The sequence below is a fragment of the Carassius auratus genome, unplaced genomic scaffold (genome assembly GCF_003368295.1).
Source record: "Carassius auratus strain Wakin unplaced genomic scaffold, ASM336829v1 scaf_tig00218088, whole genome shotgun sequence".
Lineage (NCBI taxonomy): Eukaryota > Metazoa > Chordata > Actinopteri > Cypriniformes > Cyprinidae > Carassius > Carassius auratus.
In genome coordinates this window covers 1-22,713 of record NW_020529373.1, presented here as the reverse complement: position 1 = coordinate 22,713, position 22,713 = coordinate 1, and the positions used below count along the sequence as shown (strand labels likewise).

The following is a 22,713-nucleotide window of genomic DNA, read 5'->3' as shown; positions in this document are numbered from 1 at the left end:
GTGAAATTTTCCAAAAGATTAAAGCACCTGGTATTCCCAGGCAGTCTCCCATCCAAGTACTAACCAGCCCAAACTGCTAAGATTCAGAGATCGGGCATTGACTATATTTTTTGGAAAATTATTATATACTAAGTGAAAAATGTCCAAAAAGCTTACAGCACCTGGTATTCCGAGGCGGTCTCCCATCCAAGTACCAACCAGGCCCAAACCTGCTTAGCTTCCGAGATCAGACGAAATGGGGCATAGCCAGGTTGGTATGACCGTAAGCCAAAGACTGCTGCAAAGAGAGGGCTATTTAAAGACCGACCAATCTAATCACCAGTACATTATATAAGTAGGAAGAAACCCGAAAGCTTAAAGCACCTGGTATTCCTAGGCATTCTCTTACATCAGTACTAACCAGACCTAAACCTGCTAATATTCAGAGATCGGGCATTGACTTTTTTTTTTTTTTTTTTTTAATGAAAGAATTATTATATAATTCGTGAAATTTTCCAAAAGATTAAAGCACCTGGTATTCCCAGGCGGTCTCCCATCCAAGTACCAACCAGGCCCAAACCTGCTTAGCTTCCGAGATCAGACGAGATGGGCATAGCCAGGTTGGATGACCGTAAGCCAAGACTGCTGCAAAGAGAGGGCTATTTAAAGACCGACCAATCTAATCACCAGTACATTATATAAGTAGGAAAGAAAACCCGAAAGCTTAAAGCACCTGGTTTCCTAGGCATTCTCTCATCAAAGTACTAACCAGACCTAAACCTGCTAAGATTCAGAGATCGGGCATTGGACTTTTTTTTTTTTTTTTTTTTTTTTTTAATGAAAGATTATTATATAATTCGTGGAAATTTTCCAAAGATTAAAGCACCTGGTATTCCCAGGCAGTCTCCCATCCATGAAGTAACCATGCCCGAACCTGCTAATATTCAGAGGTCGGGCATTGACTATATTTTTTGGTAAAAATTATTATATACTAAGTGAAAAATGTCCAAAAAGCTTACAGCGCCTGGTATTCGAGGCGGTCTCCATCCAAGTACTAACCAGACCTAAACCTGCTAAGATTCAGAGATCAGGGCATTTACTCTATTTTTGGAAAATTTATTATATACTAAAGTGAAAAATGTCCAAAAAGCTTACAGCCTGGTATCCGAGGCGGTCTCCCATCCAAGTACCAACCAGGCCCAAACCTGCTTAGCTTCCGAGATCAACGAGTTGGGCATAGCCAGGTTGGTATGACCGTAAGCCAAGACTGCTGCAAAGAGAGGGCTATTTAAAGACCGACCAATCTAATCACCAGTACATTATATAAGTAGGAAAGAAAACCCGAAAGCTAAAAGCACCTGGTATTCCTAGGCAGTCTCTCATCAAAGTACTAACCAGACCTAAACCTGCTAAGATTAAGAGATCGGGCATTGACTTTTTTTTTTTTTTTTTTTTTTTTTTAATGAAAGATTATTATATAATTCGTGAATTTTCCAAAAGATTAAGCACCTGGTTTCCAGGCAGTCTCCCATCCATTACTAACCAGGCCCAAACCTGCTAAGATTCAGAGATCGGGCATTGACTATATTTTTTTGGAAAATTTATTATATACTAAGTGAAAAATGTCCCAAAAAGCTTACAGCACCCTGGTATTCCGAGGCGGTCTCCCATCCAAGTAACCAACCAGGCCCAAAACCTGCTTAGCTTTCCGAGATCAGACGAGAATGGGGCATAGCCAAGGTTGGTATGACCGTAAGCCAAGACTGCTGCAAAGAAGAGGGCTATTTAAAGACCGACCAATCTAATCACCAGTACATTATATAAGTAGGAAAGAAAACCCCGAAAGCTTAAAGCACCTGGTATTCCTAGGCATTCTCTCATCAAAGTACTAACCAGACCTAAACCTGCTAAGATTCAGAGATCGGCCATTGGACTTTTTTTTTTTTTTTTTTTTTTTTAATGAAAGATTATTATATAATTCGTGAAAATTTTCCAAAAGATTAAAGCACCTGGTAATTCCCAGGCAGTCTCCCATCCATAGAAGTAAACCATGCCCGAACCTGCTAATATTCAGAGGTCGGGCATTGACTATATTTTTTGGTAAAATTATTATATACTAAGTGAAAAATGTCCAAAAGCTTACAGCGCTGGTATTCCGAGGCGGTCTCCCATCCAAGTACTAACCAGAACCTAAACCTGCTAAAGAATTCAGAGATCAGGGCATTACTCTATTTTTTGGAAAATTTATTATATACTAAGTGAAAAATGTCCAAAAAGCTTACAGCACCTGGTATTCCGAGGCGGTCTCCCCATCCAAGTACAACCAGGCCCAACCTGCTTAGCTTCCGAGATCAGACGAGTTGGGGCATAGCCAGGTTGGTATGACCGTAAGCCAAGACTGCTGCAAAAAGAGAGGGCTATTTAAAGACCGACCAATCTAATCACCAGTACATTATATAAGTAGGAAAGAAAACCCGAAAGCTAAAAGCACCTGGTATTCCTAGGCAGTCTCTCATCAAAGTACTAACCCAGACCTAAACCTGCTAAGATTAAGAGATCGGGGCATTTACTTTTTTTTTTTTTTTTTAATGAAAGATTATTATATAATTCGTGAAATTTTCCAAAAGATTAAAGCGCCTGGTATTCCCAGGCAGTCTCCCATCCATGTACTAACCAGGCCCAAACCTGCTTAGCTTCCGAGATCAGACGAGATGGGGCATAGCCAGGTTGGTATGGCCGTAAGCGAAGACTGCTGCAAAGAGAGGGCTATTTAAAGAGCAGCCAATCTAATCGCCAGTACATCATATAAGTAGGAAAGAAAACCCAAAAGCTTAAAGCACCTGGTATTCCTAGGCAGTCTCTCATCAAAGTACTAACCAGACCTAAACCTGCTAAGATTCAGAGATCGGGCATTGACTCTTTCGTTTTTTATTTTGTTTTTTTATGGAAGATTATTATATAATTCGTGAAATTTTCCAAATGATTAAAGCGCCTGGTATTCCCAGGCAGTCTCCCATCCATGTACTAACCAGGCCCAAACCTGCTAATATTCAGAGATCGGGCATTGACTCTATTATTTGGCAAAATTATTATATACTAAGTGAAAAATGTCCCAAAAAGCTTACAGCACCTGGTATTCCCAGGCGGTCTCCCATCCAAGTACTAACCAGACCTAAACCTGCTAAGATTCAGAGATCAGGACATTGACTTTTTTTTATTTTTTTATTTTTTTAATGAAAGATTATTATATAATTCGTGAAATTTTCCAAATGATTAAAGCGCCTGGAATTCCCAGGCAGTCTCCCATCCATGTACTAACCAGGCCCAAACCTGCTAATATTCAGAGATCGGGCATTGACTCTATTATTTGGCAAAATTATTATATACTAAGTGAAAAAATGTCCAAAAAGCTTACAGCACCTGGTATTCCCAGGCGGTCTCCCATCCAAGTACTAACCAGACCTAAACCTGCTAAGATTCAGAGATCGGGCATTGACTTTTTTTATTTTTTTATTTTTTTAATGAAAGATTATTATATAATTCGTGAAATTTTCCAAATGATTAAAGCACCTGGTATTCCCAGGCAGTCTCCCATCCAGGAAGTAAACCATTCCCGAACCTGCTAATATTCAGAGGTCGGGCATTGACTATATTTTTTGGCAAAATTATTATATACTAAGTGAAAAATGTCCAAAAAGCTTACAGCACCTGGTATTCCCAGGCGGTCTCCAATCCAAGTACTAACCAGACCTAAACCTGCTAAGATTCAGAGATCAGGACATTGACTATATTTTTTGGCAAAATTATTATATACTAAGTGAAAAATGTCCAAAAAGCTTACAGCACCTGGTATTCCGAGGCGGGCTCCCATCCAAGTACCAACCAGGCCCAAACCTACTTAGCTTCCGAGATCAGACGAGATGGGGCATAGCCAGGTTGGTATGACCGTAAGCCAAGACTGCTGCAAAGAGAGGGCTATTTAAAGACCGACGAATCTAATCACCAGTACATTATATAAGTAGGAAAGAAAACCCAAAAGCTTAAAGCACCTGGTATTCCTAGGCAGTCTCTCATCAAAGTACTAACCAGACCTAAACCTGCTAAGATTAAGAGATCGGGCATTTACTTTTTTTTTTTTTTTTTTTTTTTTTTTTAATGAAAGATTATTATATAATTCGTGAAATTTTCCAAAAGATTAAAGCGCCTGGTATTCCCAGGCAGTCTCCCATCCATGTACTAACCAGGCCCAAACCTGCTTAGCTTCCGAGATCAGACGAGATGGGGCATAGCCAGGTTGGTATGGCCGTAAGCGAAGACTGCTGCAAAGAGAGGGCTATTTAAAGAGCAGCCAATCTAATCGCCAGTACATCATATAAGTAGGAAAGAAAACCCAAAAGCTTAAAGCACCTGGTATTCCTAGGCAGTCTCTCATCAAAGTACTAACCAGACCTAAACCTGCTAAGATTCAGAGATCGGGCATTGACTCTTTCGTTTTTTATTTTGTTTTTTTATGGAAGATTATTATATAATTCGTGAAATTTTCCAAATGATTAAAGCGCCTGGTATTCCCAGGCAGTCTCCCATCCATGTACTAACCAGGCCCAAACCTGCTAATATTCAGAGATCGGGCATTGACTCTATTATTTGGCAAAATTATTATATACTAAGTGAAAAATGTCCAAAAAGCTTACAGCACCTGGTATTCCCAGGCGGTCTCCCATCCAAGTACTAACCAGACCTAAACCTGCTAAGATTCAGAGATCAGGACATTGACTTTTTTTTATTTTTTTATTTTTTTAATGAAAGATTATTATATAATTCGTGAAATTTTCCAAATGATTAAAGCGCCTGGAATTCCCAGGCAGTCTCCCATCCATGTACTAACCAGGCCCAAACCTGCTAATATTCAGAGATCGGGCATTGACTCTATTATTTGGCAAAATTATTATATACTAAGTGAAAAATGTCCAAAAAGCTTACAGCACCTGGTATTCCCAGGCGGTCTCCCATCCAAGTACTAACCAGACCTAAACCTGCTAAGATTCAGAGATCGGGCATTGACTTTTTTTTATTTTTTTATTTTTTTAATGAAAGATTATTATATAATTCGTGAAATTTTCCAAATGATTAAAGCACCTGGTATTCCCAGGCAGTCTCCCATCCAGGAAGTAAACCATTCCCGAACCTGCTAATATTCAGAGGTCGGGCATTGACTATATTTTTTGGCAAAATTATTATATACTAAGTGAAAAATGTCCAAAAAGCTTACAGCACCTGGTATTCCCAGGCGGTCTCCAATCCAAGTACTAACCAGACCTAAACCTGCTAAGATTCAGAGATCAGGACATTGACTATATTTTTTGGCAAAATTATTATATACTAAGTGAAAATGTCCAAAAAGCTTACAGCACCTGGTATTCCGAGGCGGGCTCCCATCCAAGTACCAACCAGGCCCAAACCTACTTAGCTTCCGAGATCAGACGAGATGGGGCATAGCCAGGTTGGTATGACCGTAAGCCAAGACTGCTGCAAAGAGAGGGCTATTTAAAGACCGACGAATCTAATCACCAGTACATTATATAAGTAGGAAAGAAAACCCAAAAGCTTAAAGCACCTGGTATTCCTAGGCAGTCTCTCATCAAAGTACTAACCAGACCTAAACCTGCTAAGATTAAGAGATCGGGCATTGACTCTATTTTTTGGCAAAATTATTATATACTAAGTGAAAAATTTCCAAAAAGCTTACAGCACCTGTTATTCTGAGGCGGTCTACCATCCAAGTACCAACCAGGCCCAAACCTGCTTAGCTTCCGAGATCAGACGAGATGGGGCATAGCCAGGTTGGTATGAACGTAAGCCAAGACTGCTGCAAAGAGAGGGCTATTTAAAGACTGACCAATCTAATCACCAGTACATTATATAAGTAGGAAAGAAAACCCAAAAGCTTAAAGCACCTGGTATTCCTAGGCAGTCTCTCATCAAAGTACTAACCAGACCTAAACCTGCTAAGATTCAGAGATCGGGCATTGACTTTTTTTTTTTTTTTTTTTTTTTTAATGAAAGATTATTATATAATTCGTGAAATTTTCCAAAAGATTAAAGCACCTGGTATTCCCAGGCAGTCTCCCATTCCAGGAAGTAAACCATGCCCGAACCTGCTAATATTCAGAGGTCGGGCATTGACTATATTTTTTGGCAAAATTATTATATACTAAGTGAAAAATGTCCAAAAAGCTTACAGCACCTGGTATTCCCAGGCCGTCTCCCATCCAAGTACTAACCAGGCCCAAACCTGCTTAGCTTCCGAGATCAGACGAGATCGGGCATAGCCAGGTTGGTATGGACGTAAGCGAAGACTGCTGCAAAGAGAGGGCTCTTTAAAGACCAGCCAATCTAATCGCCAGTACATTATATAAGTAGGAAAGAAAACCCAAAAGCTTAAAGCACCTGGTATTCCTAGGCAGTCTCTCATCAAAGTACTAACCAGACCTAAACCTGTTAAGATTAAGAGATCGGGCATTGACTCTATTTTTTGGCAAAATTATTATATACTAAGTGAAAAATGTCCAAAAAGCTTACAGCACCTGGTATTCCCAGGCCGTCTCCCATCCAAGTTCTAACCAGGCCTAAACCTGCTTAGCTTCCGAGATCAGACGAGATGGGGCATAGCCAGGTTGGTATGACCGTAAGCCAAGACTGCTGCAAAGAGAGGGCTATTTAAAGACCGACCAATCTAATCACCAGTACATTATATAGGTAGGAAAGAAAACCCAAAAGCTTAAAGCACCTGGTATTCCTAGGCAGTCTCTCATCAAAGTACTAACCAGACCTAAACCTGCTAAGATTCAGAGATCGGGAATTGACTCTTTCGTTTTTTTTTTTTTTTTTTTTTTTTTTTTTTATGGAAGATTATTATATAATTCGTGAAATTTTCCAAAAGATTAAAGCGCCTGGTATTCCCAGGCAGTCTCCCATCCATGTACTAACCAGGCCCAAACCTGCTAATATTCAGAGATCGGGCATTGACTCTATTATTTGGCAAAATTATTATATACTAAGTGAAAAATGTCCAAAAAGCTTACAGCACCTGGTATTCCCAGGCGGTCTCCCATCCAAGTACTAACGAGGCCAAACCTGCTTAGCTTCCGAGATCAGACGAAATCAGGCATAGCCAGGTTGGTATGGCCGTAAGCGAAGACTGCTGCAAAGAGAGGACTATTTAAAGACCAGCCAATCTAATCGCCAGTACATTATATAAGTAGGAAAGAAAACCCAAAAGATTAAAGCACCTGGTATTCCCAGGCAGTCTCCCATCCATGAAGTAAAACCATGCCCGAACCTGCTTATATTCAGAGGTCGGGCATTGACTATATTTTTTGGCAAAATTATTATATACTAAGTGAAAAATGTCCAAAAAGCTTACATCACCTGGTATTCCCAGGCGGTCTCCAATCCAAGTACTAACCAGACCTAAACCTGCTAAGATTCAGAGATCAGGGCATTGACTCTATTTTTTGGCAAAATTATTATATACTAAGTGAAAAATTTCCAAAAAGCTTACAGCACCTGTTATTCCGAGGCAGTCTACCATCCAAGTACCAACCAGGCCCAAACCTGCTTAGCTTCCGAGATCAGACGAGATGGGGCATAGCCAGGTTGGTATGAACGTAAGCCAAGACTGCTGCAAAGAGAGGGCTATTTAAAGACCGACCAATCTAATCACCAGTACATTATATAAGTAGGAAAGAAAACCCAAAAGCTTAAAGCACCTGGTATTCCTAGGCAGTCTCTCATCAAAGTACTAACCAGACCTAAACCTGCTAAGATTCAGAGATCGGGCATTGACTCTTTCGTTTTTTTTATTTATTTTTTTATGGAATATTATTATATAATTCGTGAAATTTTCCAAAAGATTAAAGCGCCTGGTATTCTCAGGCAGTCTCCCATCCATGTCCTAACCAGGCCCAAACCTTCTAAGATTCAGAGATCGGGCATTGACTCTATTATTTGGCAAAATTATTATATACTAAGTGAAAAATGTCCAAAAAGCTTACAGCACCTGTTATTCCGAGGCGGTCTCCCATCCAAGTACCAACCAGGCCCAAACCTGCTTAGCTTCCGAGATCAGACGAGATGGGGCATAGCCAGGTTGGTATGACCGTAAGCCAAGACTGCTGCAAAAAGAGGGCTATTTAAAGACCGACCAATCTAATCACCAGTACATTATATAGGTAGGAAAGAAAACCCAAAAGCTTAAAGCACCAGGTATTCCCTAGGCAGTCTCTCACCAAAGTACTAACCAGACCTAAACCTGCTAAGATTCAGAGATCGGGCATTGACTTTTTTTTTTTTTTTGTTTTTTTTAATGAAAGATTATTATATAATTCGTGAAATTTTCCAAAAGATTAAAGCACCTGGTATTCCCAGGCAGTCTCCCATCCATGAAGAAAACCATGCCCGAACCTGCTAATATTCAGGGGTCGGGCATTGACTATATTTTTTGGCAAAATTATTATATACTAAGTGAAAAATGTCCAAAAAGCTTACAGCACCTGGTAATCCCAGGCCGTCTCCCAATCCAAGTACTAACCAGGCCCAAACCTGCTTAGCTTCCGAGATCAGACGAGATCAGGCATAGCCAGGTTGGTATGGATGTAAGCGAAGACTGCTGCAAAAAGAGGGCTATTTAAAGACCAGCCAATCTAATCGCCAGTACATTATATAAGTTAGAAAGAAAACCCAAAAGCTTAAAGCACCTGGTATTCCTAGGCAGTCTCTCATCAAAGTACTAACCAGACCTAAACCTGCTAAGATTAAGAGATCGGGCATTGACTCTATTTTTTGGCAAAATTATTATATACTAAGTGAAAAATGTCCAAAAAGCTTACAGCACCTGTTATTCCGAGGCGGTCTACCATCCAAGTACCAACCAGGCCCAAACCTGCTTAGCTTCCGAGATCAGACGAGATGGGGCATAGCCAGGTTGGTATGAACGTAAGCCAAGACTGCTGCAAAGAGAGGGCTATTTAAAGACCGACCAATCTAATCACCAGTACATTATATAAGTAGGCAAGAAAACCCAAAATCTTAAAGCACCTGGTATTCCTAGGCAGTCTCTCATCAAAGTACTAACCAGACCTAAACCTGCTAAGATTCAGAGATCGGGCATTGACTTTTTTTTTTTTTTTTTTTTTTTTTTAATGAAGGATTATTATATAATTCGTGAAATTTTCCAAAAGATTAAAGCACCTGGTATTCCCAGGCAGTCTCCCATCCATGTACTAACCAGGCCCAAACCTGCTAAGATTCAGAGATCGGGCATTGACTCTTTTTTTTTTTTTTTTTTTTTTTTAATGAAGGATTTTTATATAATTCGTGAAATTTTCCAAAAGATTAAAGCACCTGGTATTCCCAGAGAGTCTCCCATCCATGAAGTAAACCATGCCCGAACCTGCTAATATTCAGAGGTCGGGCATTGACTATATTTTTTGGCAAAATTATTATATACTAAGTGAAAAATGTCCAAAAAGCTTACAGCACCTGGTATTCCCATGCGGTCTCCAATCCAAGTACTAACCAGACCTAAACCTGCTAAGATTCAGAGATCAGGGCTTTGACTCTATTTTTTGGCAAAATTATTATATACTAAGTGAAAAATGTCCAAAAAGCTTACAGCACCTGGTATTCCGAGGCGGTCTCCCATCCAAGTACCAACCAGGCCCAAACCTGCTTAGCTTCCGAGATCAGACGAGATGGGGCATAGCCAGGTTGGTATGACCGTAAGCCAAGACTGCTGTAAATAGAGGGCTATTTAAAGACCGACCAATCTAATCACCAGTACATTATATAAGTAGGAAAGAAAACCCAAAAGCTTAAAGCACCTGGTATTCCTAGGCATTCTCTCATCAAAGTACTAACCAGACCTAAACCTGCTAAGATTCAGAGATCGGGCATTGACTTTTTTTTTTTTTTTTTTTTTTTTTTTAATGAAAGATTATTATATAATTCGTGAAATTTTCCAAAAGATTAAAGCGCCTGGTATTCCCAGGCAGTCTCCCATCCATGTACTAACCAGGCCCAAACCTGCTTAGCTTCCGAGATCAGACGAGATGGGGCATAGCCAGGTTGGTATGGCCGTAAGCGAAGACTGCTGCAAAGAGAGGGCTATTTAAAGAGCAGCCAATCTAATCGCCAGTACATTATATAAGTAGGAAAGAAAACCCAAAAGCTTAAAGCACCTGGTATTCCTAGGCAGTCTCTCATCAAAGTACTAACCAGACCTAAACCTGCTAAGATTCAGAGATCGGGCATTGACTCTTTCGTTTTTTATTTTGTTTTTTATGGAAGATTATTATATAACTCGTGAAATTTTCCAAAAGATTAAAGCGCCTGGTATTCTCAGGCAGTCTCCCATCCATGTCCTAACCAGGCCCAAACCTTATAAGATTCAGAGATCGGGCATTGACTCTATTATTTGGCAAAATTATTATATACTAAGTGAAAAATGTCCAAAAAGCTTACAGCACCTGTTATTCCGAGGCGGTCTCCCATCCAAGTACCAACCAGGCCCAAACCTGCTTAGCTTCCGAGATCAGACGAGATGGGGCATAGCCAGGTTGGTATGACCGTAAGCCAAGACTGCTGCAAAAGAGGGCTATTTAAAGACCGACCAATCTAATCACCAGTACATTATATAGGTAGGAAAGAAAACCCAAAAGCTTACAGCACCTGGTATTCCCAGGCAGTCTCCTCATCCAAGTACTAACCAGACCTAAACCTGCTAAGATTCAGAGATCGGGCATTGACTTTTTTTTTTTTTTTTTTTTTTTAATGAAAGATTATTATATAATTCGTGAAATTTTCCAAAGATTAAAGCACCTGGTATTCCCAGAGAGTCTCCCATCCAGGAAGTAAACCATTCCCGAACCTGCTAATATTCAGAGGTCGGGCATTGACTATATTTTTTGGCAAAATTATTATATACTAAGTGAAAAATGTCCAAAAAGCTTACAGCACCTGGTATTCCCAGGCGGTCTCCAATCAAGTACTAACCAGACCTAAACCTGCTAAGATTCAGAGATCAGGGCATTGACCTATTTTTTGGCAAAATTATTATATACTAAGTGAAAAATGTCCAAAAAGCTTACAGCACCTGGTATTCCGAGGCGGTCTCCCATCCAAGTACCAACCAGGCCCAAACCTGCTTAGCTTCCGAGATCAGACGAGATGGGGCATAGCCAGGTTGGTATGACCGTAAGCCAAGACTGCTGCAAAGAGAGGGCTATTTAAAGACCGACCAATCTAATCACCAGTACATTATATAAGTAGGAAAGAAAACCCAAAAGCTTAAAGCACCTGGTATTCCTAGGCAGTCTCTCATCAAAGTACTAACCAGACCTAAACCTGCTAAGATTCAGAGATCGGGCATTGACTTTTTTTTTTTTTTTTTTTTTAATGAAAGATTATTATATAATTCGTGAAATTTTCCAAAAGATTAAAGCGCCTGGTATTCCCAGGCAGTCTCCCATCCATGTACTAACCAGGCCCAAACCTGCTTAGCTTCCGAGATCAGACGAGATGGGGCATAGCCAGGTTGGTATGGCCGTAAGCGAAGACTGCTGCAAAGAGAGGGCTATTTAAAGAGCAGCCAATCTAATCGCCAGTACATTATATAAGTAGGAAAGAAAACCCAAAAGCTTAAAGCACCTGGTATTCCTAGGCAGTCTCTCATCAAAGTACTAACCAGACCTAAACCTGCTAAGATTCAGAGATCGGGCATTGACTCTTTCGTTTTTTATTTTGTTTTTTTATGGAAGATTATTATATAATTCGTGAAATTTTCCAAATGATTAAAGCGCCTGGTATTCCCAGGCAGTCTCCCATCCATGTACTAACCAGGCCCAAACCTGCTAATATTCAGAGATCGGGCATTGACTATTATTTGGCAAAATTATTATATACTAAGTGAAAAATGTCCAAAAAGCTTACAGCACCTGGTATTCCCAGGCGGTCTCCCATCCAAGTACTAACCAGACCTAAACCTGCTAAGATTCAGAGATCAGGACATTGACTTTTTTTTATTTTTTTATTTTTTAATGAAAGATTATTATATAATTCGTGAAATTTTCCAAATGATTAAAGCGCCTGGTATTCCCAGGCAGTCTCCCATCCATGTACTAACCAGGCCAAACCTGCTAATATTCAGAGATCGGGCATTGACTCTATTATTTGGCAAAATTATTATATACTAAGTGAAAAATGTCCAAAAAGCTTACAGCACCTGGTATTCCCAGGCGGTCTCCCATCCAAGTACTAACCAGACCTAAACCTGCTAAGATTCAGAGATCGGGCATTGACTTTTTTTTATTTTTTTATTTTTTTAATGAAAGATTATTATATAATTCGTGAAATTTTCCAAATGATTAAAGCACCTGGTATTCCCAGGCAGTCTCCCATCCAGGAAGTAAACCATGCCCGAACCTGCTAATATTCAGAGGTCGGGCATTGACTATATTTTTTGGCAAAATTATTATATACTAAGTGAAAAATGTCCAAAAAGCTTACAGCACCTGGTATTCCCAGGCGGTCTCCAATCCAAGTACTAACCAGACCTAAACCTGCTAAGATTCAGAGATCAGGACATTGACTATATTTTTTGGCAAAATTATTATATACTAAGTGAAAAATGTCCAAAAAGCTTACAGCACCTGGTATTCCGAGGCGGGCTCCCATCCAAGTACCAACCAGGCCCAAACCTACTTAGCTTCCGAGATCAGACGAGATGGGGCATAGCCAGGTTGGTATGACCGTAAGCCAAGACTGCTGCAAAGAGAGGGCTATTTAAAGACCGACGAATCTAATCACCAGTACATTATATAAGTAGGAAAGAAAACCCAAAAGCTTAAAGCACCTGGTATTCCTAGGCAGTCTCTCATCAAAGTACTAACCAGACCTAAACCTGCTAAGATTCAGAGATCGGGCATTGACTCTTTCGTTTTTTTTATTTATTTTTTTATGGAATATTATTATATAACTCGTGAAATTTTCCAAAAGATTAAAGCGCCTGGTATTCTCAGGCAGTCTCCCATCCATGTCCTAACCAGGCCCAAACCTGCTAAGATTCAGAGATCGGGCATTGACTTTTTTTTTTTTTTTTTTTTTTTAATGAAAGATTATTATATTATTCGTGAAATTTTCCAAAAGATTAAAGCACCTGGTATTCCCAGGCAGTCTCCCATCCATGAAGTAAACCATGTCCGAACCTGCTAATATTCAGAGGTCGGGCATTGACTATATTTTTTGGCAAAATTATTATATACTAAGTGAAAAATGTCCAAAAAGCTTACAGCACCTGGTAATCCCAGGCCGTCTCCCATCCAAGTACTAACCAGGCCCAAACCTGCTTAGCTTCCGAGATCAGACGAGATCAGGCATAGCCAGGTTGGTATGGATGTAAGCGAAGACTGCTGCAAAGAGAGGGCTATTTAAAGACCAGCCAATCTAATCGCCAGTACATTATATAAGTTAGAAAGAAAACCCAAAAGCTTAAAGCACCTGGTATTCCTAGGCAGTCTCTCATCAAAGTACTAACCAGACCTAAACCTGCTAAGATTAAGAGATCGGGCATTGACTCTATTTTTTGGCAAAATTATTATATACTAAGTGAAAAATTTCCAAAAAGCTTACAGCACCTGTTATTCCGAGGCGGTCTACCATCCAAGTACCAACCAGGCCCAAACCTGCTTAGCTTCCGAGATCAGACGAGATGGGGCATAGCCAGGTTGGTATGAACGTAAGCCAAGACTGCTGCAAAGAGAGGGCTATTTAAAGACCGACCAATCTAATCACCAGTACATTATATAAGTAGGCAAGAAAACCCAAAATCTTAAAGCACCTGGTATTCCTAGGCAGTCTCTCATCAAAGTACTAACCAGACCTAAACCTGCTAAGATTCAGAGATCGGGCATTGACTCTATTTTTTGGCAAAATTATTATATACTAAGTGAAAAATGTCCAAAAAGCTTACAGCACCTGGTATTCCGAGGCGGTCTCCCATCCAAGTACCAACCAGGCCCAAACCTGCTTAGCTTCCGAGATCAGACGAGATGGGGCATAGCCAGGTTGGTATGACCGTAAGCCAAGACTGCTGTAAATAGAGGGCTATTTAAAGACCGACCAATCTAATCACCAGTACATTATATAAGTAGGAAAGAAAACCCAAAAGCTTAAAGCACCTGGTATTCCTAGGCATTCTCTCATCAAAGTACTAACCAGACCTAAACCTGCTAAGATTCAGAGATCGGGCATTGACTTTTTTTTTTTTTTTTTTTTTTTTTTAATGAAAGATTATTAAATAATTCGTGAAATTTTCCAAAAGATTAAAGCGCCTGGTATTCCCAGGCAGTCTCCCATCCATGTACTAACCAGGCCCAAACCTGCTTAGCTTCCGAGATCAGACGAGATGGGGCATAGCCAGGTTGGTATGGCCGTAAGCGAAGACTGCTGCAAAGAGAGGGCTATTTAAAGAGCAGCCAATCTAATCGCCAGTACATTATATAAGTAGGAAAGAAAACCCAAAAGCTTAAAGCACCTGGTATTCCTAGGCAGTCTCTCATCAAAGTACTAACCAGACCTAAACCTGCTAAGATTCAGAGATCGGGCATTGACTCTTTCGTTTTTTATTTTGTTTTTTTATGGAAGATTATTATATAATTCGTGAAATTTTCCAAATGATTAAAGCGCCTGGTATTCCCAGGCAGTCTCCCATCCATGTACTAACCAGGCCCAAACCTGCTAATATTCAGAGATCGGGCATTGACTCTATTATTTGGCAAAATTATTATATACTAAGTGAAAAATGTCCAAAAAGCTTACAGCACCTGGTATTCCCAGGCGGTCTCCCATCCAAGTACTAACCAGACCTAAACCTGCTAAGATTCAGAGATCAGGACATTGACTTTTTTTTATTGTTTTATTTTTTAATGAAAGATTATTATATAATTCGTGAAATTTTCCAAATGATTAAAGCGCCTGGTATTCCCAGGCAGTCTCCCATCCATGTACTAACCAGGCCCAAACCTGCTAATATTCAGAGATCGGGCATTGACTCTATTATTTGGCAAAATTATTATATACTAAGTGAAAAATGTCCAAAAAGCTTACAGCACCTGGTATTCCCAGGCGGTCTCCCATCCAAGTACTAACCAGACCTAAACCTGCTAAGATTCAGAGATCGGGCATTGACTTTTTTTTATTTTTTTTATTTTTTTAATGAAAGATTATTATATAATTCGTGAAATTTTCCAAATGATTAAAGCACCTGGTATTCCCAGGCAGTCTCCCATCCAGGAAGTAAACCATGCCCGAACCTGCTAATATTCAGAGGTCGGGCATTGACTATATTTTTTGGCAAAATTATTATATACTAAGTGAAAAATGTCCAAAAAGCTTACAGCACCTGGTATTCCCAGGCGGTCTCCAATCCAAGTACTAACCAGACCTAAACCTGCTAAGATTCAGAGATCAGGACATTGACTATATTTTTGGCAAAATTATTATATACTAAGTGAAAAATGTCCAAAAAGCTTACAGCACCTGGTATTCCGAGGCGGGCTCCCATCCAAGTACCAACCAGGCCCAAACCTACTTAGCTTCCGAGATCAGACGAGATGGGGCATAGCCAGGTTGGTATGACCGTAAGCCAAGACTGCTGCAAAGAGAGGGCTATTTAAAGACCGACGAATCTAATCACCAGTACATTATATAAGTAGGAAAGAAAACCCAAAAGCTTAAAGCACCTGGTATTCCTAGGCAGTCTCTCATCAAAGTACTAACCAGACCTAAACCTGCTAAGATTAAGAGATCGGGCATTGACTCTATTTTTGGCAAAATTATTATATACTAAGTGAAAAATTTCCAAAAAGCTTACAGCACCTGTTATTCCGAGGCGGTCTACCATCCAAGTACCAACCAGGCCCAAACCTGCTTAGCTTCCGAGATCAGACGAGATGGGGCATAGCCAGGTTGGTATGAACGTAAGCCAAGACTGCTGCAAAGAGAGGGCTATTTAAAGACTGACCAATCTAATCACCAGTACATTATATAAGTAGGAAAGAAAACCCAAAAGCTTAAAGCACCTGGTATTCCTAGGCAGTCTCTCATCAAAGTACTAACCAGACCTAAACCTGCTAAGAGTCAGAGATCGGGCATTGACTTTTTTTTTTTTTTTTTTTTTTTAATGAAAGATTATTATATAATTCGTGAAATTTTCCAAAAGATTAAAGCACCTGGTATTCCCAGGCAGTCTCCCATCCATGAAGTAAACCATGCCCGAAACTGCTAATATTCAGAGGTCGGGCATTGACTATATTTTTTGGTAAAATTATTATATACTAAGTGAAAAATGTCCAAAAAGCTTACAGCGCCTGGTATTCCGAGGCGGTCTCCCATCCAAGTACTAACCTGACCTAAAACTGCTAAGATTCAGAGATCAGGGCATTGACTCTATTTTTTTGCAAAATTATTATATACTAAGTGAAAAATGTCCAAAAAGCTTACAGCACCTGATATTCCGAGGCGGTCTCCCATCCAAGTACCAACCAGGCCCAAACCTGCTTAGCTTCCGAGATCAGACGAAATGGGGCATAGCTTTTTTTTTTTTTTTTTTTTTTTTTATTATTCAATAATTTCACATTTGACATATACATAAATTCCAATGCGTGTCACATCATTATCATATTCACTCATTCTATATTCATTATTGAATTTCACCCTCCATTATACGCTTATACTTACAATCCTAATTATCCAGGCATATTTATCATATGTTCTTTAAAGCATTGCAGAACTCTAGCATTGTTCCCCGTAAACCATATCATTCGCTATATCCAGTCTACTAAAAACTGTATTAAAATCTCCCATTACAATAATATTTTCCCATTTCTCCATCTGACCATTTAAATCCTTAAAAAACATTTTCTTTTCTGCCTCGTCATTTGGCGCATGTACATTACACACAAAAACATTTTCCCCTCCTATAACCATTTTCACAATAATACATTTCCCTCCATTATTCCGATATATGATTTCAACATCATCATTCATGTGTCTTTTACATAAAACCGCAACGCCTTTCCCAATCCCCCCACCATTGTTATAATAAATTCCTCCTCTCCAACTTCTTTTAAAACATTCAATCATTTCATCTTTCCAAAATGTTTCTTGTTATAATATCACATCAGCTTTTTTGCATAGCGCTTTCATTTTCCCAAATTTATCAATTTTTGTTAAACCCCTCACATTGATTGAAACAAAACAAAGAGCCATTAACAACAAAACATTCATTTTTCATACTTTTCTCCCACATTCTCCATTAAAACTCCATCTTCATTTGTACCTGAGTTTCTTCTCCTTCTCTGTCCTTTTTCTCTACTTTCTCCTACATATGTTTTAGTGTCCAATATTCCTCTCTTCATTCCCCTCCTCAGCTCCTCCAAATTTACTTCTATGCATTCCTCTACTTGCTCCTTCTCCTTTTTTTCCTCCTGTCTTTCTTTTATTATAACATCCACCGGACCCCTACACCCCTCTATCATATGTTCCACCATTTCAAACCCCTCTCTTCTATCCAACTCCTTATCCCCCCCCTTTTCCTGCTCCTGACTTTTACTATCATTCAGAGACCCATCTTCCTCTCCCTCATTTATGACTCTTTCCATACTCTCCATATTCTCCTCTGGTTCGTCATGTTCAGTTTTATCATTTGTCTCTTCTTCATGTTCACTTTCACAGTCACACCTTATGAATACTTTCCCACAATCCAGACATTTATCAGCTTTACAGTCTTTCGCGAAATGCCCTTGCTCAAAGCATTCATAACATTTGAAATCAGGACAGTCCCTGAAAATGTGTCCTGGCTGCATACACATCCGACATAGTTTTTGCTGTCCATCATGTATGACCCTAAAGTACTGAGTGCCATCTGCCGTTTCAAATTTAGCACTATAGGGTAGTGATGTTACCTCTTTTGGAAATTTAACCTTCACATACCTCGTTCCATCAGCAATGTTTGTTCCAGGATAGACTCTTCTCTTTATTTTTGTCATTGGATTAACTCCCCAAAACTTCAATTTGTTCTCAATCACTTCATCCTCCAAGTATGCAGGCAAGTGAAGAAAAGACACAATATGTTCCTTTACCTCCAGCCTCCTTATTTCGAAGAATTGACCTTTTATTTCCATTCCATCCAATAATACATCACAAAGTTCTGCATCTTCCACAGTCAACTCATATTCCTCCCCATACTTTGGTCTCACTGCCAGCAATTTACCAAATCCAATCTTCTCTGAAACTACTTTAATGATATCCACAGCTTTTACCTCCTTATTTCCTTTTAAGTCCAACACCACCGTTGCTTCTTTCAGATAATCCACTCTTTGCTTGATTCCCCTCTGTGCTCCATGATCCATATTTCCTCCATTTGCCTCTCTTGATGATCTATCTGCTCCATGTGGTTCCAAACGTTCTTCTAGTCATCCTGCCATTGCCAGATCTTTACCATGTGGTCCATCCATTTTTGTAAACAAAAAAGCACAAACAAAAGCTTGCCTCCAAGCAGATAAACTGCTTGGAGCTTAAACGTGGGCTTTTTTCCCAAAACAAACCCAAATCTCCTCCCACAGAATAAACAGAAAAAAGTTAAATACAAAATAAAGCTTTAGAAGAGCCTTTCTCTTCCAACTGCAATCAAACACACCTTCCCAATCACTCTCTATCGCCGCCAGGTTGGTATGGCCGTAAGCCAAGACTGTTGCAAAGAGAGGGCTATTTAAAGACCGACCAATCTAATCACCAGTACATTATATAAGTAGGAAAGAAAACCCGAAAGCTTAAAGCACCTGGTATTCCTAGGCATTCTCTCATCAAAGTACTAACCAGACCTAAACCTGCTAATATTCAGAGATCGGGCATTGACTTTTTTTTTTTTTTTTTTTTTTTTTAATGAAAGATTATTATATAATTCGTGAAATTTTCCAAAAGATTAAAGCACCTGGTATTCCCAGGCGGTCTCCCATCCAAGTACCAACCAGGCCCAAACCTGCTTAGCTTCCGAGATCAGACGAGATGGGGCATAGCCAGGTTGGTATGACCGTAAGCCAAGACTGTTGCAAAGAGAGGGCTATTTAAAGACCGACCAATCTAATCACCAGTACATTATATAAGTAGGAAAGAAAACCCGAAAGCTTAAAGCACCTGGTATTCCTAGGCATTCTCTCATCAAAGTACTAACCAGACCTAAACCTGCTAATATTCAGAGATCGGGCATTGACTTTTTTTTTTTTTTTTTTTTTTTTTAATGAAAGATTATTATATAATTCGTGAAATTTTCCAAAAGATTAAAGCACCTGGTATTCCCAGGCGGTCTCCCATCCAAGTACCAACCAGGCCCAAACCTGCTTAGCTTCCGAGATCAGACGAGATGGGGCATAGCCAGGTTGGTATGACCGTAAGCCAAGACTGCTGCAAAGAGAGGGCTATTTAAAGACCGACCAATCTAATCACCAGTACATTATATAAGTAGGAAAGAAAACCCGAAAGCTTAAAGCACCTGGTATTCCTAGGCATTCTCTCATCAAAGTACTAACCAGACCTAAACCTGCTAAGATTCAGAGATCGGGGCATTGACTTTTTTTTTTTTTTTTTTTTTTTAATGAAAGATTATTATATAATTCGTGAAATTTTCCAAAAGATTAAAGCGCCTGGTATTCCCAGGCAGTCTCCCATCCATGTACTAACCAGGCCAAACCTGCTTAGCTTCCGAGATCAGACGAGATGGGGCATAGCCAGGTTGGTATGGCCGTAAGCGAAGACTGCTGCAAAGAGAGGGCTATTTAAAGAGCAGCCAATCTAATCGCCAGTACATCATATAAGTAGGAAAGAAAACCCAAAAGCTTAAAGCACCTTGTATTCCTAGGCAGTCTCTCATCAAAGTACTAACCAGACCTAAACCTGCTAAGATTCAGAGATCGGGCATTGACTCTTTCGTTTTTTATTTTGTTTTTTTATGGAAGATTATTATATAATTCGTGAAATTTTCCAAATGATTAAAGCGCCTGGTATTCCCAGGCAGTCTCCCATCCATGTACTAACCAGGCCCAAACCTGCTAATATTCAGAGATCGGGCATTGACTCTATTATTTGGCAAAATTATTATATACTAAGTGAAAAATGTCCAAAAAGCTTACAGCACCTGGTATTCCCAGGCGGTCTCCCATCCAAGTACTAACCAGACCTAAACCTGCTAAGATTCAGAGATCAGGACATTGACTTTTTTTTATTTTTTTATTTTTTTAATGAAAGATTATTATATAATTCGTGAAATTTTCCAAATGATTAAAGCGCCTGGAATTCCCAGGCAGTCTCCCATCCATGTACTAACCAGGCCCAAACCTGCTAATATTCAGAGATCGGGCATTGACTCTATTATTTGGCAAAATTATTATATACTAAGTGAAAAATGTCCAAAAAGCTTACAGCACCTGGTATTCCCAGGCGGTCTCCCATCCAAGTACTAACCAGACCTAAACCTGCTAAGATTCAGAGATCGGGCATTGACTTTTTTTTATTTTTTTATTTTTTTAATGAAAGATTATTATATAATTCGTGAAATTTTCCAAATGATTAAAGCACCTGGTATTCCCAGGCAGTCTCCCATCCAGGAAGTAAACCATTCCCGAACCTGCTAATATCAGAGGTCGGGCATTGACTATATTTTTTGGCAAAATTATTATATACTAAGTGAAAAATGTCCAAAAAGCTTACAGCACCTGGTATTCCCAGGCGGTCTCCAATCCAAGTACTAACCAGACCTAAACCTGCTAAGATTCAGAGATCAGGACATTGACTATATTTTTTGGCAAAATTATTATATACTAAGTGAAAAATGTCCAAAAAGCTTACAGCACCTGGTATTCCGAGGCGGGCTCCCATCCAAGTACCAACCAGGCCCAAACCTACTTAGCTTCCGAGATCAGACAAGATGGGGCATAGCCAGGTTGGTATGACCGTAAGCCAAGACTGCTGCAAAGAGAGGGCTATTTAAAGACCGACGAATCTAATCACCAGTACATTATATAAGTAGGAAAGAAAACCCAAAAGCTTAAAGCACCTGGTATTCCTAGGCATTCTCTCATCAAAGTACTAACCAGACCTAAACCTGCTAAGATTAAGAGATCGGGCATTGACTCTATTTTTTGGCAAAATTATTATATACTAAGTGAAAAATTTCCAAAAAGCTTACAGCACCTGTTATTCCGAGGCGGTCTTACCATCCAAGTACCAACCAGGCCCAAACCTGCTTAGCTTCCGAGATCAGACGAGATGGGGCATAGCCAGGTTGGTATGAACGTAAGCCAAGACTGCTGCAAAGAGAGGGCTATTTAAAGACTGACCAATCTAATCACCAGTACATTATATAAGTAGGAAAGAAAACCCAAAAGCTTAAAGCACCTGGTATTCCTAGGCAGTCTCTCATCAAAGTACTAACCAGACCTAAACCTGCTAAGATTCAGAGATCGGGCATTGACTTTTTTTTTTTTTTTTTTTTTTTTTTAATGAAAGATTATTATATAATTCGTGAAATTTTCCAAAAGATTAAAGCGCCTGGTATTCCCAGGCAGTCTCCCATCCATGTACTAACCAGGCCCAAACCTGCTTAGCTTCCGAGATCAGACGAGATGGGGCATAGCCAGGTTGGTATGGCCGTAAGCGAAGACTGCTGCAAAGAGAGGGCTATTTAAAGAGCAGCCAATCTAATCGCCAGTACATCATATAAGTAGGAAAGAAAACCCAAAAGCTTAAAGCACCTGGTATTCCTAGGCAGTCTCTCATCAAAGTACTAACCAGACCTAAACCTGCTAAGATTCAGAGATCAGGACATTGACTTTTTTTTATTTTTTTTTTTTTTTTAATGAAAGATTATTATATAATTCGTGAAATTTTCCAAAAGATTAAAGCGCCTGGTATTCCCAGGCAGTCTCCCATCCATGTACTAACCAGGCCCAAACCTGCTTAGCTTCCGAGATCAGACGAGATGGGGCATAGCCAGGTTGGTATGGCCGTAAGCGAAGACTGCTTGCAAAGAGAGGGCTATTTAAAGAGCAGCCAATCTAATCGCCAGTACATCATATAAGTAGGAAAGAAAACCCAAAAGCTTAAAGCACCTGGTATTCCTAGGCAGTCTCTCATCAAAGTACTAACCAGAACCTAAACCTGCTAAGATTCAGAGATCGGGCATTGACTCTTTCGTTTTTTATTTTGTTTTTTTTATGGAAGATTATTATATAATTCGTGAAATTTTCCAAATGATTAAACGCGCCTGGTATTCCCAGGCAGTCTCCCATCCATGTACTAACCAGGCCCAAACCTGCTAATATTCAGAGATCGGGCATTGACTCTATTATTTGGCAAAATTATTATATACTAAGTGAAAAATGTCCAAAAAGCTTACAGCACCTGGTATTCCCAGGCGGTCTCCCATCCAAGTACTAACCAGACCTAAACCTGCTAAGATTCAGGAGATCAGGACATTGACTTTTTTTTATTTTTTTATTTTTTTAATGAAAGATTATTATATAATTCGTGAAATTTTCCAAATGATTAAAGCGCCTGGAATTCCCAGGCAGTCTCCCATCCATGTACTAACCAGGCCCAAACCTGCTAATATTCAGAGATCGG

The 22,713-nt window shown here is 39.6% G+C and overlaps 5 non-coding genes and 29 pseudogenes across 5 annotated transcripts; all 34 read right to left on the bottom strand.

Annotated features, from left to right (window-relative positions):
• Positions 1 to 149: 149 nt before the first annotated feature.
• On the bottom strand, positions 150 to 268 carry LOC113104685 (uncharacterized; annotated as a pseudogene).
• A 231-nt stretch (positions 269 to 499) lies between these two features.
• Positions 500 to 616, bottom strand: LOC113104714 (uncharacterized; annotated as a pseudogene).
• A 1,638-nt stretch (positions 617 to 2,254) lies between these two features.
• On the bottom strand, positions 2,255 to 2,372 carry LOC113104713 (uncharacterized; annotated as a pseudogene).
• A 232-nt stretch (positions 2,373 to 2,604) lies between these two features.
• On the bottom strand, positions 2,605 to 2,723 carry LOC113104702 (uncharacterized; annotated as a pseudogene).
• A 1,090-nt stretch (positions 2,724 to 3,813) lies between these two features.
• Positions 3,814 to 3,932, bottom strand: LOC113104692 (uncharacterized; annotated as a pseudogene).
• A 239-nt stretch (positions 3,933 to 4,171) lies between these two features.
• On the bottom strand, positions 4,172 to 4,290 carry LOC113104701 (uncharacterized; annotated as a pseudogene).
• Positions 4,291 to 5,378: 1,088 nt separating this feature from the next.
• On the bottom strand, positions 5,379 to 5,497 carry LOC113104691 (uncharacterized; annotated as a pseudogene).
• Positions 5,498 to 5,718: 221 nt separating this feature from the next.
• On the bottom strand, positions 5,719 to 5,837 carry LOC113104707 (uncharacterized; annotated as a pseudogene).
• Positions 5,838 to 6,211: 374 nt separating this feature from the next.
• On the bottom strand, positions 6,212 to 6,330 carry LOC113104681 (5S ribosomal RNA). Its single transcript, XR_003292089.1, has one exon. It is a non-coding gene; the product is annotated as a 5S ribosomal RNA (ribosomal RNA).
• Positions 6,331 to 6,551: 221 nt separating this feature from the next.
• On the bottom strand, positions 6,552 to 6,670 carry LOC113104708 (uncharacterized; annotated as a pseudogene).
• Positions 6,671 to 7,054: 384 nt separating this feature from the next.
• On the bottom strand, positions 7,055 to 7,172 carry LOC113104716 (5S ribosomal RNA). Its single transcript, XR_003292093.1, has one exon. It is a non-coding gene; the product is annotated as a 5S ribosomal RNA (ribosomal RNA).
• A 361-nt stretch (positions 7,173 to 7,533) lies between these two features.
• LOC113104710 (uncharacterized) lies at positions 7,534 to 7,652 on the bottom strand (annotated as a pseudogene).
• A 374-nt stretch (positions 7,653 to 8,026) lies between these two features.
• LOC113104684 (uncharacterized) lies at positions 8,027 to 8,145 on the bottom strand (annotated as a pseudogene).
• Positions 8,146 to 8,519: 374 nt separating this feature from the next.
• On the bottom strand, positions 8,520 to 8,639 carry LOC113104694 (uncharacterized; annotated as a pseudogene).
• Positions 8,640 to 8,860: 221 nt separating this feature from the next.
• LOC113104706 (uncharacterized) lies at positions 8,861 to 8,979 on the bottom strand (annotated as a pseudogene).
• Positions 8,980 to 9,645: 666 nt separating this feature from the next.
• On the bottom strand, positions 9,646 to 9,764 carry LOC113104715 (5S ribosomal RNA). The gene has a single exon (XR_003292092.1). It is a non-coding gene; the product is annotated as a 5S ribosomal RNA (ribosomal RNA).
• Positions 9,765 to 10,002: 238 nt separating this feature from the next.
• Positions 10,003 to 10,121, bottom strand: LOC113104700 (uncharacterized; annotated as a pseudogene).
• A 372-nt stretch (positions 10,122 to 10,493) lies between these two features.
• On the bottom strand, positions 10,494 to 10,612 carry LOC113104682 (uncharacterized; annotated as a pseudogene).
• Positions 10,613 to 11,119: 507 nt separating this feature from the next.
• On the bottom strand, positions 11,120 to 11,238 carry LOC113104704 (5S ribosomal RNA). Its single transcript, XR_003292091.1, has one exon. It is a non-coding gene; the product is annotated as a 5S ribosomal RNA (ribosomal RNA).
• Positions 11,239 to 11,470: 232 nt separating this feature from the next.
• Positions 11,471 to 11,589, bottom strand: LOC113104699 (uncharacterized; annotated as a pseudogene).
• Positions 11,590 to 12,674: 1,085 nt separating this feature from the next.
• Positions 12,675 to 12,793, bottom strand: LOC113104690 (uncharacterized; annotated as a pseudogene).
• A 525-nt stretch (positions 12,794 to 13,318) lies between these two features.
• LOC113104686 (uncharacterized) lies at positions 13,319 to 13,437 on the bottom strand (annotated as a pseudogene).
• A 221-nt stretch (positions 13,438 to 13,658) lies between these two features.
• Positions 13,659 to 13,777, bottom strand: LOC113104705 (uncharacterized; annotated as a pseudogene).
• Positions 13,778 to 13,998: 221 nt separating this feature from the next.
• LOC113104693 (5S ribosomal RNA) lies at positions 13,999 to 14,117 on the bottom strand. Its single transcript, XR_003292090.1, has one exon. It is a non-coding gene; the product is annotated as a 5S ribosomal RNA (ribosomal RNA).
• A 237-nt stretch (positions 14,118 to 14,354) lies between these two features.
• Positions 14,355 to 14,473, bottom strand: LOC113104698 (uncharacterized; annotated as a pseudogene).
• A 1,088-nt stretch (positions 14,474 to 15,561) lies between these two features.
• Positions 15,562 to 15,680, bottom strand: LOC113104689 (uncharacterized; annotated as a pseudogene).
• Positions 15,681 to 15,900: 220 nt separating this feature from the next.
• Positions 15,901 to 16,019, bottom strand: LOC113104703 (uncharacterized; annotated as a pseudogene).
• A 2,996-nt stretch (positions 16,020 to 19,015) lies between these two features.
• On the bottom strand, positions 19,016 to 19,134 carry LOC113104688 (uncharacterized; annotated as a pseudogene).
• Positions 19,135 to 19,370: 236 nt separating this feature from the next.
• On the bottom strand, positions 19,371 to 19,489 carry LOC113104687 (uncharacterized; annotated as a pseudogene).
• A 235-nt stretch (positions 19,490 to 19,724) lies between these two features.
• LOC113104711 (uncharacterized) lies at positions 19,725 to 19,842 on the bottom strand (annotated as a pseudogene).
• Positions 19,843 to 20,930: 1,088 nt separating this feature from the next.
• LOC113104695 (uncharacterized) lies at positions 20,931 to 21,049 on the bottom strand (annotated as a pseudogene).
• A 221-nt stretch (positions 21,050 to 21,270) lies between these two features.
• LOC113104712 (uncharacterized) lies at positions 21,271 to 21,390 on the bottom strand (annotated as a pseudogene).
• Positions 21,391 to 21,627: 237 nt separating this feature from the next.
• On the bottom strand, positions 21,628 to 21,746 carry LOC113104697 (uncharacterized; annotated as a pseudogene).
• A 237-nt stretch (positions 21,747 to 21,983) lies between these two features.
• On the bottom strand, positions 21,984 to 22,102 carry LOC113104696 (uncharacterized; annotated as a pseudogene).
• Between the last annotated feature and the right edge of the window lie 611 nt (positions 22,103 to 22,713).